Source organism: Rhincodon typus, chromosome 11, assembly GCF_021869965.1.
Source record: "Rhincodon typus isolate 14 chromosome 11, sRhiTyp1.1, whole genome shotgun sequence".
NCBI lineage: Eukaryota > Metazoa > Chordata > Chondrichthyes > Orectolobiformes > Rhincodontidae > Rhincodon > Rhincodon typus.
The window spans coordinates 33,363,962-33,380,736 of record NC_063342.1 but is presented as its reverse complement, the minus strand read 5'-3'; the positions used below and the strand labels follow the sequence as shown (position 1 = coordinate 33,380,736).

Below are 16,775 nucleotides of genomic sequence, written 5' to 3'. Positions count from 1 at the left end.
GCAGCATCAGAGGGGGCAGGAAAGATTTGTTTTTTTCTGAGGAAGGGTCCAGACCCAAAACGTCAACTTTCTTGCTCCTCTGCTGCCTGGCCTGCTGTGTTCATCCAGCTCTACACCTTGTTTTCTCAGATTCTGCAGCATCGGCAGTTCCTACTGCCTCTAAATTGGAACAATGTAGTCCAAGACCTTCAATACATTGTTTAAGTTGCCATTCTCCATGTGAGTCTAGGCAGTGAGTGTTGCTGGGTGATATAATCATAAGGAGTATTACAACTGAGTCTGTTTATACACTTGCTGCCATGCAAACCTATGCAGTTTGCAGCAGGATTCTTGGATAATCGAGGAGCAGGATTTCAACTCTACCATAGCTTATAAACACTAACATTTATTGTATTTTTCCCTTGACATTCTTCTCCAGATAAAAGACATCAAGGATAATAGTAGTGCATTTTTTGATAAAAAAAAGAGAAACCTCTGCATTTCTAAGAGGAGATTCTGATGAGGGCCTTTTCATAAATGCAGAGCCTTACTTCCTTTCTGACAGTTACTTCATAGTTCAAAGCTGTCTGGGGAAGGTACACCACATCTCTTTTCAAAGCAGTCAATCACCATATTCTGAAATTTAATAGTGCAGACACTTTGACGGCTGCTGTCAAACAGTAAGTAACTAAGGTAAACGTGAAGTTAGAGTGTGATAAGTAAGTCTGATGCCAGCTAGGGTACAGGTAAGTAGGATATCAGATGGCTAGGGAATGGAGTGCCCGTCAAGGAGGTTGCCACTGTGCAGCAGGCAGCTTGCCGGGTGGATAAGATACCATTGCAAGGGAGTAGGGGCACCAAGAGTGTAGAGTGCCAGGGAGTGAGGACGTTAGGTAAGTGATGCAGTGTTTAGGGTAGATTAAAGTGGGTTGGAGAAATTGGGTTGGCTATGGTGGAGGATAGGTAGGTATTGGGTCAGGATCTGTCAGTAGGGCGTGGAGTATCAGGAGCAGTTGTGTCCTGTGCAGTGGTTAGAGTCAGTCCAACAGCGGGGTGGCCTGGGTTTATGGTCCAGTCCAGTCTGGCTGCAGGGGGCATCTGGTCTCGTTTGACCCAGCAGTAGGATGGACTGGAGGCAGTTGTCTGACTAACTGTTCACTTAATTTCCTTGGACCCATCTGAATTCTCAGATTTAAATGGATGCTTTTGAGGGTTCCAGGTGTGGAGGACTAGTAGAGTCTTAAGTTTCCCTGGCAATTCCTTCAGAGTCTGGTATGATGAGGATTCTGCAGTGTTTCCATGCACAATTCCCATCTATGCTGGAATAACAACTGTCAGACCATCAGAAAATCTAATTTATGGTTTCTAGAAGTATTCTCACCACTGATGTTAAATTGGTTGATTGATAATTACTGGACAATTATCCAGTCTTCTGACATCAATGCTGAGTTTGAGGATGACTCAAAAATTATTGCTGTGTCTCTGTAATTTCACTCTCATTTCCCTCAATATCCTTGGATGTATCTCAACTAGTCTCAGTGCCTTAGCGGCTTTAAGGACATACAGTCTATCTAATGCCTCCTTCTTCTCAATTGTATGCTGTTCTAGTGTCTGCATTGTCTTCTCCTTCTCTGTGGCCTGCAGAACTGCTTCTTCCTTGGTGAAGACAGACATAAAATATTCATTAAACACCTCAGCTATGCCCCTGCATCCATGTGTAAATTTTGTTTTTGGTCCCTTGTTGGCCCTGTTCCTCCTTTTATCACTCTCTTACTATTTATATGTCTGTAGAAGATGTTGCTGACCCCTTTTAGTTTGGCTGCCAGTCTCTTTTCATATTCCCTCTTTGCTTCCCTTACTGCTTTCTCATCTTTGAACCTTCTATATTCAGCCTTGTTCTGAATTGTAGTTTCCACCTGACATCAATCATACATATATTTTTTCTTCTTTTTCTTAATTTCTACCTCTTTTATCATCCAGCAAGCTTGGGATTTGTTTGTCCTTCCTTTTTGTTTTGAAGGAATACAACTGACCATTCCCAAGCTGTGTCTTATTTGAAGGTGACCCACTGTTCGGCAACCATTTCCTAGTCATCATTGGCTCCAATTTATTCAATAGAAATCTGTTTTGACCCCACTGAATTTGGCTTTTCCCTAGTTCGCTATTCTTACCCTAGATTGTTTAATGCTCTGTTCCATATTCACCCTAAATCTTTTGATTCACTACTACGGTCTCTGAAATGTTCTGCAAGTGACACCAAAGGTTGAAATTTCCCAGTGTCTTCCTGAACGATGGGCTATTATTGAATCAGTTGGGAAAATATGGAGATGTCAGACAAATGAGATGCCAAGAGAAAAAAGTGAAAATTTCCACCCAACGTTTTAATGGTTAGATGAGAATCTTGATTATGAGTGGTGAGGGATCTATGTACATGCATTAACATCTTATTGCTTCCCAATCATAGCTCACTTCTATGCAGATTGTTCCTTTCCCAGACAGTGCAGAAAAAAATAGACGATGGCAATTTCTGACATGAAAGTTGAAGGCATCTTCTCCTGGCCTCCACTTCAACCAGCATTCTCCAACACTTCCGGGCACACTTCATGGGCAGTGATCATGCGTGCCCTCGGCAAACCACCAGCCTTACCACATCACCATAGCATATTTGGAACATAATTATAATACAGTTCAGCACATCACCATAGTATTTTAAAACTTACCAATGCCTCTCATTGCCATGCTGCTTTGCACTGAGGGATAAGCATCCAGTTTATGCATCAGAACATGGTACGTTTTGCCACTGCTGAGCACAAGATTACTGTGAGAGCAATGCCACGGGGGCATGGTGCATACTGAGTGAGGCAAGTATTTGAAACTGCAAGAGAAACTTTGCTAGGGCTCATGAGGGGTACCTCTCCATGAAACTCCCTGAAATTGACACTTCATCTGAATTTTCCCAAAAATCAGCTCTAATCTACTTGGCCCACATAGTTGCCAAGAAGGGAAACATGTCGTTGCAGAATATTTTTTTGAATACACATTAGGTATTCTTGCTTCTCTCTGCCCTTTATAATTCCACTGTCACTGCCTATATTTGAATAATTAAAGTTCCCCATTATAATTACTTTACAGTTTTTGCAACTGTACATATTTTCATACCTTGATTTTAAGAAAAAGGTCGAAGATTATCAGGACAGGTTGACATGTTGAGTTGTGCCCACAATCAGATCGGCCATGATCTTATCAACCAGCAGAGCAGGTTGTAGGGGTTGGATGTCCTATTAACAGTCTTGATTCATACGTTTGTATGTTCCATATCAGTAGTTCCATGCTATTCATACTAACTTTATGTGTTCCACTTTTCCTATTCTCTTGGATCTGCAAGTGATGCCCAGCTTGTTTTCTAAATATCTTCTGATTCTGTATTTCTTTTCGTGCTTAGAGGAGCCTTTTTTAAAAACCTATCATTAAAAAAAACTTTCTTATTCTCTCACCATACATCACAATGCATTATTCTCTGTAAAGGACCTTGAAATATTTCTCTTTAATAAAGGAGCTATGAAAGTCACTATTGTTCAGAATAAAGCAACAGCACAGTAATGTAATTCTGCAATATTGTCCAGATATTTTGATTGACTGGTTAATGGTATCTCTGATGTTACAAAATGCTGATGCATGTTGTTACAATTCCAGAGACTGCTAACATTTAAAGAAAAACTCGAACACCCAGCGATTAACTGAAACAAATTGCACCTGACGTTTTCATGGTTAAACAACAATTTTACTGCACAAGAAAGAAGTAAAGCAAATGCTACCAAATAAACACAAATGGGTTAATTTTTCCATGTTTTGGTGAAGTGTCATTCTTGGAGAGATTTATGACAGGCAGTCACCATGACCCATATCAAACATTTTTCACATGATTGTTCTGTCTTCCTCTGATTACTTATGAGACTGGCCTCTCTGGCACCTGGCCACACAATCATGTGGAAGAAATGTAGAGGTGCAGGCTGCTGTCAGGACTTTGTGACCTTCACCCCATTGATGGCATTTTTAAACACCAGCTCTGGGTAATCCAAGATGGATGATGGGAAAAAATGTGGCTGTAACAGCTGCTCCTTTTTTGAGGTATTTTCAGTGTTGGAATTGATTTTCTCAAATTCCAGGAGCAATAATTACTGTTTTATAAGCTGTTGCATTGTTTTGGAACTTTGGGGATGAAAAGTTCAAAACAACTACACTTTAGAAAGGAGGAAGGTAGACAAAGGCAGTCACCACATGGTGGGAAGTGAATCAATGGAAAAGGAAACCCAGCTGTAAACCTTCACAGCTACTGCCTCTGCTGATTGATTTCACGTACCTCTGGATATCAAAGTTTGTCTAAGAAAAATAAATAAACAGCGAAATTCACAGCTGACCTTAGAGAAACGTGTGGGGAGATCACAGCAGGGCAACAGCTAAGTGGCTAGTTTTTTCTTGTAAATCTACAATAGTGAGTAGAGTAGGTTCTTTTTGATTGCCATAGGTTTAATGTGAGGGGGGAAAGATAAAAAAGGGGCCTCAGGGACAATCTTTTCATGCAGAGGGTGGTACATGTATGGAATGAGCTGCCAGAGGAAGTGGTGGATTACAACATTTAAAAGGCATCTGGATGGGTATATGAACAGGAAGGGTTTAGAGGGATATGGGCCAAATGCTGGCAAATGGGACTAGATTTATATAGGATATCTGGTTGGCATGGACAAGTTGGACTGAAGGGTCTGTTTCCATGTTGTATATCTCTATGACTCTATGACTGTACGTTACTTCAGATTTTGCAAGCCAGAAATTGGCCATTACCCTGTGATCCTACATTGTCGTGTGTGGAAGAAATGGTGCGGAAAAGGAAGCTATTCTCTGATAGGGTTCTGGAGGTCTTGTGGATGGCATGGTCAAAAGAAGGGAAAGAGAGGGTCATGCATTTTCCTTCACACTCCCAAAGGAGGCCATGTCACTAGATGCAGTCAGCGTAAACGGATATGTCATCCAGGTCAGTGATGTCTCCAGGATGAACAGAAATGCCCTGCAATGCCATAAGAAGGTTAATGATATTCTGTGCTCTACAAGGATAAGTGCTATCATTTTCTCCATGCCCCCTAATACCGAGGGCCACAGCTACTTGCTCTGACTCTTCTCCTGCACATCCCTCTGACCAAGAAGCATGGATTACGCCTCTTACTATTGAATGCTTCTTGCTAACGCAAAGTCTCTTACTCACTTCATCTTTTGAAACTAATAACCCATCCTGCCCTCTGTGCTTCCTACTCACTCAGGACACCTTAATTCCTCACCTGCCCCTGCATCACCCTCATTGCCTCTCCCATCCATTTCCATCATACTGAATACTTTCTTTGTATTATCACAGAGAAAAAAATCTGTCACAAACCAGGGCAGAGGTAGGGTAGCAGACATTATAGTGCTCAGCCCATATGAAGAAAAATGCACAACTTTATCATGGAACAAGGTGAACACTTGTACGAATGCCAAGACCCCAATGTCCAACCAACTAATGAGCTTCATTGCACTGTGCTGCTTCCCATTAACACGGATGCTAACTCATTCCTATCCTGAAAAGCTTCACACCTTTTTCACAAATAATTCCCTCTCTTTTATCCAGACACTAGTGGGACCCAGTGGCTTAGAACAATAAGGACACCAGTGAGTGTTCAATTTCCAGCACTAAGGAAGAAGCTATTCAACCCTCAGAGGATGAACAGAAAAGGCTTTCTCCTACATCGTTCACCAACTCAGAGACTTTCACCTCACTGGGTTCCAAAGTTCCTTCTGAACGCCGTAGCCACATGCTATTTGGTGTATGGACATACTGATCTCTGGTTCCAGGAGCTGCTGCCATGTGCAGACCTCTGAGGACACAGCAGCAGGAAAACCTAAAGGGGGTATGGGTGGTTTCTCTTTCTAGATTAGAATCAGGAGCACAATCTGATGAGTACAACACTGGTTTAATCAAAATTCACAGACAGACTTAGCAACAGCAGGTAGGTGTCTCAGAAACACTGGTAAACTGATTGAAGAATAGTGTGTCCACCAAAATTATCAGTTGGTTTCAGCCTGCGTGTAGCTGACTGTTGCCATTAACAGGTTAGCTACTGCCATGGAGACCCAGGTTCTGCAAACAGTGTCTGCTGGATATGTGCACAAACTTGCACTTCATTGCTGTAGCCATTGGTGCTCAGGATTGGCAGCAAGGAAAGAGGGATCTCAACCTCACTCCAAATGCCCTTTCCTCTTAGGGTGGTGTCAGCAGCACCGAATCAGAGAGAGAGCCACATACAGGCCCCCCAGAATCTTCCTCTTGGGACATTCCAGAGGTGACTGGCCACTTCACAGATGATGTAAATTTATGTTCACTGACACTTTCAATGATGTATTCTAGTCTCTTTGTACTGCTGAACCTCAAAAAGATACACCATTTGACATATTAGCAGCCTTTGCAGGTATCCCAACTGAAAGAAGTTGTAATGGACAAACAATACTCATACCACATGAGAAACCAATTCTTTGGCTTGCAGTTAGGCATCATATATCAGGGATTTTTGGACCATTACATTGATGACTGTAGCCAAGACATTGCACTTTAATTTTGACATTACTGAGGCTACAAGCAAGGTGAAGGGGCTAATTGATCGATTGCTTCATTTATTGTGGCATGTACAGGCAGACCATAGTAAACAAAAGATGTACAGATCAAAAAGACTTAGACAGAGGCATACAGGTTACATTGCACGGGGAGTTAGCAAGATCAGCATTATTTGAGTCTAGACAGTCCATTCATCAGTCTGATAATGGCCAGGAAGGAGCTGTTTCTGAACCTGTTCATGCATGTGTTCAGGCTTCTGTATCTTCTGCCTGACGGAGAAGGTTGTAGAAGATCATTACCAGGGTGCAATGGGTCTTTGATGATGTTGGCAGTTTTTCTGGGGCAGCGAGCCATGTAAATGAGTCCATGGATGGAACATTGGCTTCCGTGATGGTCTGGGCTGTGCACACCACCTTCTGTAGTTTCTTATGGTCCTGGGCAGAGCAGTTGCCATACCAGGCTGTTATGCTCCCGAACAGAATGCTTTCAATGGTGCATCTGTAGAAGTTGGTGAGGGACCTTATGGACATGACAAATTTCCTGAGCCGCCTGAGGAAGAAGAGGCATTGTTGTGCCTTCTTGACTGATGCATCTATGTAGGAAGTCCAGGACAGGTTGTCAGTTATCATCACTCCGAGGAACTTGATGCAGTTCACCCTCTCAACCTCAGTTCTGTTAATGTGGATGGGGGTGCATTCTCCTCCTTTCTTTCTGAAGTCAATGATCAGTTATTTTGTTTTGCCAATGTTGAGAGACAGATTGTTTTTGTTGCACCATGTCACCAAGCCCTCCATCTCCCTTCTGGAATTTGACTCATTGTTGTTAGATATCCATCTCACTACAATGATGTCATCCGCGAACGTGTAGATGGTATTCGTAAGGGGCTGCTCTGCATCACTCATCCATTCTTACATCTACCCAATGAGGGAAAGGATGGAATCAGTTGTGATCATCATTGTAATCAACATTGCATTCTGTTTTTCAGCTTTATAAGGGAGCATATTGTCATTGAAACCTAGGCAGTTAACAATTCACACTCCATTCTCCCTCATGGCCCAGTGGTCTGCTGAGTGAAATTACACAATGTGATGCATCTCTCAGAATAAATGCAGTCCCACAGGGTGGTCAAGCATTTCAGCACAATGTGCCAATCTATGTGAACTCTGAAATGTTGAAGCTGAGCCCTGGTCTGCAAGTACACAAATTTCCTGACTCTGTTTAGACCAAGTGTCTGACGGACCGCATAAAAGCAGAGTGTTGGAGAAACTCAGCAGATCTGGCAGCATATGTGGAGCGAGAAGCCATTAATGTTTCAAGTCCAGTAGTATTCATCAACTGGACTCATAATGTTAACTCCTGACAAATTCTGCCAGACCTGTTGAGTATCTCCAGCACTTTTTTTATTACAGATTTACAGCATCAGCAGTATTTTGCTTCTATTTACTTGATTCACTATGACCAAACCCCTGGAGTGAGATCAGACAATCCCCTTGATGAAATGTAGCTGCACTCCCTGACTGATGCTAGTCCCCCTTCACTTTACTAAAGGCTGGCACCCTTTGAATTTTTGGCCTGAAACACATGCAGTGTGTTTGCCACAAAAACTGCTGGCACATGCTGTAGGTATGACATTGACATAACTTGGCACTGAACAGCAAGTATGAATCATATCTACCCCCTTGATTGTTAGTACTCTGAACGGTGACAGATTGTCCAACTGTGTCTACGCTAAACAGCAATGCAAGCCAGAGAGGTTAGAATCCTATAAATTAGGGTTGAAAAGCTAATGTGCTGAAAGGTAATGCATGTCACAAAAAACTGGCAATCTTGAAGTCAGCGTAATGTGAGTGCAAAGAAAGCAAGCTAATATGCATCAGAACCAGTCTATGAAGATGCATGAGATGCATGTGTGTTCGTGTGTGCAAAGTGACCTGGCAGAAGCATGTAAGGCATAAGTGTCCATGATTTCGAAAGTGAAATCCTGAAGTGCTGAAGTGATGTATGAGTTGGTCTGAGTGAAGCCATAATGATGCCATGAGGCTGGAGGTTTCCAATTTCCAGTTGTCTGGAGGAGGTTGGAAGAAGATGGTGTCCATGGAGCATGCCAGGAAATGGTGGCCATGCAGCTGGATGAAGGCCCAAAGAAGCAAGTGGAAAGCTTTGACTCTCATGTCAAGATTTGGCACCATCTAGTTTCTTGGAGAAGAAGGGGAGAATGGGGAACTGCATAGAAATAAAGTGAATTTAGCCATTTAATATAGGTGTGCAATTTATATACATGTAAATATCATTTAATTCAGAGTTTCGATTTTGATCTAGTGGCATGTACATTTTGATCTATGTATATACAGGTTTTAATGACTAACGTCAGTTTTTCTGGAGCCATGATTTCAAATATGAGAGAGTGAGTTCTTGTTTGCATTGAGACACTTTTACGAATGGCCAGAGTTAACACTGAGCAATACTAACTCGCTTTCAGTTTAGATGGATCACAAATTCTTTTGCTTAGGGGAAAATCCCACATCTTGAAAAGCTTTTGTTTGTCAGTTCAGAGAGGGTCTGGTGGAAGTTAGATATGTGAGACAGTTGCTCCTAAAGGAAGGTGATTGTTAGAACTATTAGAAAATAAGTTCCCTTGAGTAAGGGTTTTAGCTTAAAAGTTCCAGACCAGAAGTGGTTGGTTAGGACCCTGAAGAAGTTATTGGACGTTTAATTGTGGAGTAATCTTGGAAGAGTTTACCAAACTCTCAAGATCAGGAATTAAAAGAAACAATTAAATTAAACTTAGATTTGATAGAGAAACAGACTCTGTACTGTAACAAGATGGTGTTGGGATTAGATAGGACTGTATTATTGCAATGTGTTTCAAAACCTTTATTATCAATAGTAGTTTTATTATTAAACCCAAATCAGCAGCATTGCCTATTTGTATTTTAGTGAAAGACTACCTCGATAAATTTTGAAAAATGATCATCAAGCCAGGTTTTTGTCTGGGATCTGACTTGTCCAGTACTAACATCAGCTGCAATCATAATATCATAATGCGATCATAATGAAATGCAAATGCGTGAAACTAAGGAGGTGTCACTCATTAATGAGGTTCAGACCTCACTGCTTTAATCTTGAAGGGAAAGTTGGAAAATTTTTCTCTAAATCAAGTACCTGATCCTTTTTCATTGTTACTATATTTTCCCAATTTTCTTTCCATTGCCAATGTTGTCGAAGTCCTGGGTAATATCAAGTTGATTGCCTTAGGTAAATACTTGCATGTTTCCTCAAAAAAATAGATAAAACACAGTCAAAAAACTTTGAGCCACAATTCTCAGCTGAACCACCCTTTTAGACCTTATGACATCCCCTCCAGAAGATCTTTAGCTACATATCTGACTCCTAATAATTTACTCACATTTCCTGACACAAGTGGTATGTCACAGCTCTTGATCAAGTGTGGCATCAAGGGCCCCTGGCAAAACTGGGGTCAATGGGAATCAGGGAAAACTCTTGCTGGTTGCAATTTTATATGGCACATAGGGAGATCATTATGGTTGTTGGCGGTCAGTCACCTCAGCTCCAGGACATCTCGGCAGAAGTTCCTCAAGGTAGTGGCCTAGGCCCAACCACCTTCAGCTGCTTCATGAATGACCATATGTGGTCATTAATCCATCATATGGTCTGAATTGGGGCTGAGAGCACAATGTTCACAGTGTTCATGACTCCTCAGATGCTGATGCAGTCCATATTCAAATTCAGCAAGACCTGGACAAAATCCAGGCTTAGGCTGAAATTTGACAAGTAATATTCATGTGAGACAATTACCATCACCAATAATTGACAATCTAACCACAACCCCTTGATATTTAATAGTGTTACTATCACTCAATCCCCCAGTATCAACATCCTGGCAGTTAGCATTGAGCAGAAACTGAACTGGCCTAGGCTTATACATAAAGTGGCTACAACAGCAGGTCAGAGGATAGGAATACTACAGTAAGTAATTCACCTATTGATTCCCCAAAGCCTGTCCACTATCTACAAGGCACAAGCCTGGAGTCTGATGGAATAATCCCCACTTGCCTGGATGAGTACAGCTCCCACCACACTCAAGAAACTTGACACCATCAGGATAAAGCAGCTTGCTTAATTGGTACCACATCCACAACCGTTCACTCCTTCCACCACCAACACTCAATAGCAGCAGTGTATACTATCTGCGAGATGCACTGCGGAAATTCATCAAAACTCCTTAGACAGCACCTTCCAAACCCACAGTTACTTCCATGTAGGACAAGGTGCAGCAGATACATGGGAATACCACCATCTGCAATTCCCCGCCAAGCCACTCAGCATCTTAACTTGGAAATAACTTGCTGTTCCTTCACCGTTGAGTCAAATCCCTGGAATTCCCCCCTTAACAGCATTTTGGGTCAACCCACAGCAACTGGACTGTAGCGGTTCAAGAGGCAAGTCACCACCACTTTCTCAAGGGCAACTAAGGACTTGCAATAAGTGCTGGTCAGCCAGTGATGCCCACATCCCATGGTGAATTTTTTTAAAAGGCCCTTTTTGTCTCTGACTCAGTGATCTGCTGCTTTCACAAGAGCAAAACTATAAATACCTTCTATGATAAACAGCCAGATAAATTAAACAAAGGAACTTTTCAAATACCACAGTCCATTTCCATGACATTGTGACATACTTGTCATGTGCGAAACCGTAATGCAAATTAATTTCTCTACTTTCAAACCAGGCTTTTTTGACTTGCATTCACATAAGACGTTTAGCCGTTTCTTGATTATATTCTTTGTTTAAAACTTTAATTCATAAAATTAAAAGCTACATTCTAAAAGTATGAATTCTGAACTAGATATTCACAACCACATCAATAGTTAAGGGGAGGCAATGGCCTAGTGGTACTATCGCTAGACTATTAACGCAGAGACACTGGTTCTGGAGACCCGGGTTTGAATCCTGCTAAGGCAGATGGTGACATTTGATTTCAATTAAAACAAAAACCTGATCTTCGGGGTCTAATGGTAATCGCAAAAATCCATTGTTGATTGGCGGAAAAACCCATCTGGTTCACTAATGCCCTCTAGGGAAGGAAACTGCCATTCTTACCTGGTCTGGCCTACATGTAAGTCAAGACCCAAAGCAGTATGGCTCTCACATAATTGCCCTTTGGGCACTTAGGAATGGGCAATAAGTGTTGGCCTGGCCAGTGGCACCCACATCCTGTACACCCAAGTACAGCCAAGCTGTAATTGACTTAACGTACGTGATGCATCACAATACGTAATGTCACATGACAGCGTTTGTTTATCTCTGTGGATATATCAACTTCTAAACTCGTTTTTTTTCAGATTTCTTCTTTTAAAGTGTTTATCAGTAAAAGAAAAGATAATCAAATGAAGGTACCATATCACATTCAGTATTTATAGAATTATGGCATTCATGCAACAAAATAGTAAAACATCCTTATCATTGAAATACTTGGAAACAAAATAAGACAAGCCTTACTTTTATGCAGAACCATGTAATGCAATGAGGCATTAGAGAATTTTTGATAAATCTGTTTTTGTTGGGTTGTTTTAAAAACATAGCCATATGTTTCAGAGAAGTTGTCAAATTGTATCCAAATCAAATAAACAGCCAGTTCTGAAGGTTGTGTCCCATTTCTCCTCCCTCTGTATTAAAATTGTGCAAAAACGATAGATTTTATTGTGTGTTAGTTGTCATGTTTCTATACTTGAGAATTTTGTGATTGATGATTTCAACAATTTTACTGCATCACAATTATATGCATGGTTGCCAAGGCATGAGTTTGCAAATCACATAATGATAAAACTGTAGTTGCTTGAACCACTATTTTGTTGGCAGCTTGCCCAGTGGATGGTATCATACCACAGCAAATAACATTCAGTCATTAGCATCAAAAGTAATATTCCTAAATAATGTCAGTCAAGAAAATATTTTGAAGAGAGTATTAACAAGCTCTGTAGGGGAGGAAATCTGTTTCATAAATTTGGGATTTGTGGAAGTCAATTACTTTTAAAAATGCAGTTATAATCCGGTAGAGTTCCTTCTGTAAAATTCACAGGCTCCATTTGTGTCCTTTTTCTTTTAGACAGGTTAAATAGCCTCTCAGAAATAATTAAGCAGAACTTAATGCTCAATAAGGATTGTGTTAGACCAAATGACTATAAGACATAGGACCATAAGAAGTAGGCCATTCACCCATTGAATCTGCTCTGCCATTCAACAAGATCTTAATTGACCTAATCATTCTCAACTCCACCTCGCTGCCTTATCCCCATAACCCTTCATTCTCTTACCGATTTAAAATGTCTGTCTATCTCAACTTTGAATCTACTCAACAACCCATCCTTGATACCCTTCTACAGCAAAGAATTCCTCATATTTGCTATAGTTTGAGAGAAGAAATTCTTCCTCATTTCTGTCTTAAGTAGATGGCCCCTTACTCTGGGATTGTGCCCTTTGGTCCAACAATTGCCCACCAGAGAAACATGCAATTGCATTTACCCTATCAAGGCCTCTGATAATCTTATATATTTTAAACAAAGGTCTCTCATTCTTCTCAATTCCAATGAATACATGTCTAACCTGCTTAACCTCACTTTATAAGAAAACCCTCCATACCTGGAATCAACCTAATGACCTTCTCTGGACTATCACTAATGTCAGTATATCTTTCCTCCGAAAAGGGGATCAAAACTGTTCAGAGGTGGTCTAATAAATGTGAAAAAACTGTATCATTTTATATTTCCATATTTCTGATTGTGGACTCAAATGGGAAAAGTCAGAAGTCACATGATACCAGGTTATAGTCTAATAGGTTTATTTGAAATCACAAGCTTTTGGAGCGCTGTACCTTCATCAGGTGATGTGATGAAGCAGCAACACTCCAAAAGTTTGTGATTTCAAATAAACCTGTTGGACTACAACCTGGTGTCATGTGACTTCTGACTTTGCCCACCTCAGTCCAACACTGGTATCTCTGCATCATCAAATGGGAAAAGAACTGTTTTTAAAAAAGTCAGCAATTGTTGAAGGATTGCTGCACTTGTTGGGATTGTTGCCTAACATTTGTTTGGCATTTATTGTGAAAGAAGTGGAGTATAAAAGTAGGGAAGTGCTGTTGCAACTGCACAAGGCATGGGTGAGACCACATCTGAAGTACTGTGTACAGTTTTGGTCCCTTTACTTGAGGAAGGATGTAATTGTATTGGACGCAAAGTGTATAAACTTGCATTTTCCTACATTATATTCCACGTGCAAAGTTATTGCGTGTTCACTACATCCCCCTCTAAACTCTTGGTGTCATCCTCACTTCTTGCATCCCACCTAATTTTGTGACATCTGTAAACTTGGGACAGTACATTCACTCTCCTTATCCAAGTTGTGAATAAGTATTATTAATAATTGTAGCCCCAGCACTGATCCCTGAAGCATTCTATTAATAATCATACAATCCCTACAGTGTGGAAACAGGCCATTCAGCCCATCAATTTCACACTGACACTCTGAAGAGCATCCCACCCAGGACCACCTCCCTACACCACTGCATTTCCCATGCCTAATTACTTAGCCTACACTTCCCTGTACACTATCAGGCAATTAAGCATGGCCAATTAACTTAACATGCACATCTTTGGAATGTGGGAGGAAACGCGAGCACCCAGAGGAAACCCCTGCAGACACAGGGAGAACGTGCAAACTGCACACAGACAGTCACCTGAGGCTGGAATCGAACGTGGGTCCCTGGTACTGGGTGGCAGCAGTACTAACCTCTGAGCCACCATGCTGCCCAATTACAGGTTGCCATCCTGAAAATAACCCCTTTATTCCAGCTGTCTTCTATTAGTTAGCCAATCATCTATCCATGCCAATTAATCACTTCAAATACAATGGACTCTTACCTTATTAGGTAGCCTTATATGTTGTACCTTAACAAATGCCTTTTGGAAATCCAAATTTGCTACATCTGCTTGCACTGTATTATCTATCATGTGTGATGATACTATGACTGAAAGAAGTGTATTTTGTCCAGGATTTTTTTTGAAGAGAGGTATTAACACAGAGTCGGAGAGCTATCTAATTGAAGCCAATAAAGTAAACAGCTTGTGAAGCTGTTTTTTTGAAGTTAGAATAATAGAAACGCATTGGATTCAGGCTCCAATGCTTACAAGAGTTTAGCTTACAAGAGCTGTTAGGGTTTTGAAGTTGGTTTGAAGCTGCCAAATCTCTCTCTCTCTCTCTCTCTCTCTCTCTCGTGCTCTCTCTCTCCCAGAATCGCATGTGAGACAATCTATTTTACTGAATTTGCCTTTGCCAAGTGTGTGTTTATGGATGTTACTATATTGGAACAGTTGCTGTTTAGTAGTTTAATAAACTATTATTCTGTTAAGTTTTCCTATAGCATTAAAGTTATACCAATTCCTCTTTATTTTGTTTGTTATTTTAACTGTAGGCTAGGAATAAAGTATGTTTTGCTTAAAGCAGAGTAATTTAACCAATCAAATTACATCTGAGACACAGCACCTTATATTTGCCTTTAAATAACATAAAAGTTAGAGCCTAGTCTATCTCCTGGATATATTTGAAGGGGGTATTGTCAGGTTCATAATACCAGCTTGTTACTACTTCAAATAATTGAATTGAATTAACTTTAATTTTTTTTTTTAATATCCTTTTTTGGGATGGGAGCGTTGATGGGAGGCCAGCATTTATTGCCCATCCCTAGTTGCCTTGAGAAGGTGGTGGTGAGCTGCCTTCTTCAACCACCATGTCCACCTGCTGTGGGTTGACGCACAATGCCATTAGGGAGGGAATTCCAATGTTTTGACCCAGCAATAGTGAAGAAATGGCAATATATTTTGAAATAAGGATGGTGAGTGGCTTGGAGGGGAACTTGTAAGTGGTAGTGCATCCCATTTTTCTGCTGGCCTTATCTTTCTAGATAGAAGTGATTGTGGGTTTGGAAGGTGCTATTTGAGGATCTTTGTTGAATTTCTGCAGTGCACCTTGTGGATAGTACACACTGTTGCTACGGAGTGTTGGTGGTGGAGGGAGTGGATACTTGTGGATGCAGTGTCAATCAAGCGGTCTGCTTTGTCCTGGATGGTGTCAAGCTTCTCGAGTGTTGTTGGGGCTGCACTTATCCAGGCAAGTGGGGAGTATTCCATCACACTCCTGACTTGTGCCTTGTAGATGGTGGACAGGCTTTCGGGAGTCAGGAGGTGAGTTACTCGCCACAGTATTCCTAGCTTCTGACCTGCTCTTTAGCCACTGTGTTTATGTGGTGCGTCCACTTGAGTTTCTGATCAATGATAACGCCCAAGATGTTGATAGTGGGGGATTCAGTGATGGTAACACCATTGAGTGTCAAGGGGCAGTGGTTAGATTGTCTCTTATTGGTGATGGTCATAGCCTGGCATTTGTGTGGCACAAATGTTACTTGCCACTTGTCAGCCCAAGCGTGTACTCATTTGAGGACATGTAACATGTACTCAAATGAATCCAATGAAAAGTTTACAGTGGCCACATTACAGCACCATCTTAGGTACAAAGGTACCTAGGCACAGATACTTACGATAAAATTCTTAGGAAACAAAAGAAATTAGAAAAGTTAAGAAATAAATAGCTCAGTATTATAAGTCACAGGAATAAATTAGAAAAATAGTTCAGAATAACAGTCTTTCTCACTCAGTCTGTGCCAGCACCTCGCCTTAAGGAAGACCTTTACTGCCTCACTGCTGCCTGTGCCGGATCCACCAATGTAGGATTCGGCCCACTTTAGATGCCATCTCCTCACCTCTGGGCCCACTTCACTGATGCTGCTAAACCCATACTCACCCTGCAATCAAGAGCCCCTGGTTCCGCTGCCAGGCCGCCACCAGGCCACAAGTCCCTCTTCAGCTGCAGATGTTGCCTTGCCAGCCCTGCCATCTTGGAGAGTCCACTGCTGCTGGCATTGCTGTCCCCAGTTGCTGGAGGATCTTTGCTGCAGCTGCTGCCAGCCCCAAACACCAGGAAAATGACCACGCTTTTGCCATTGGCCCTGTATGGCAGGAGAACATCCCCCACTGCTGCTACTGCCATTGGCCCTGTATGGCAGGAGAACATCCCCCGCTGCTGCTGC

At 41.5% G+C, this 16,775-nt stretch overlaps 1 protein-coding gene across 2 annotated transcripts in view; it reads left to right on the top strand.

The window, feature by feature from the left end:
• LOC109930469 (syntaxin binding protein 5L) overlaps positions 1-16,775 on the top strand; it is a 438,683-nt gene that overhangs the window by 117,680 nt on the left and 304,228 nt on the right. The window lies entirely within an intron of this gene.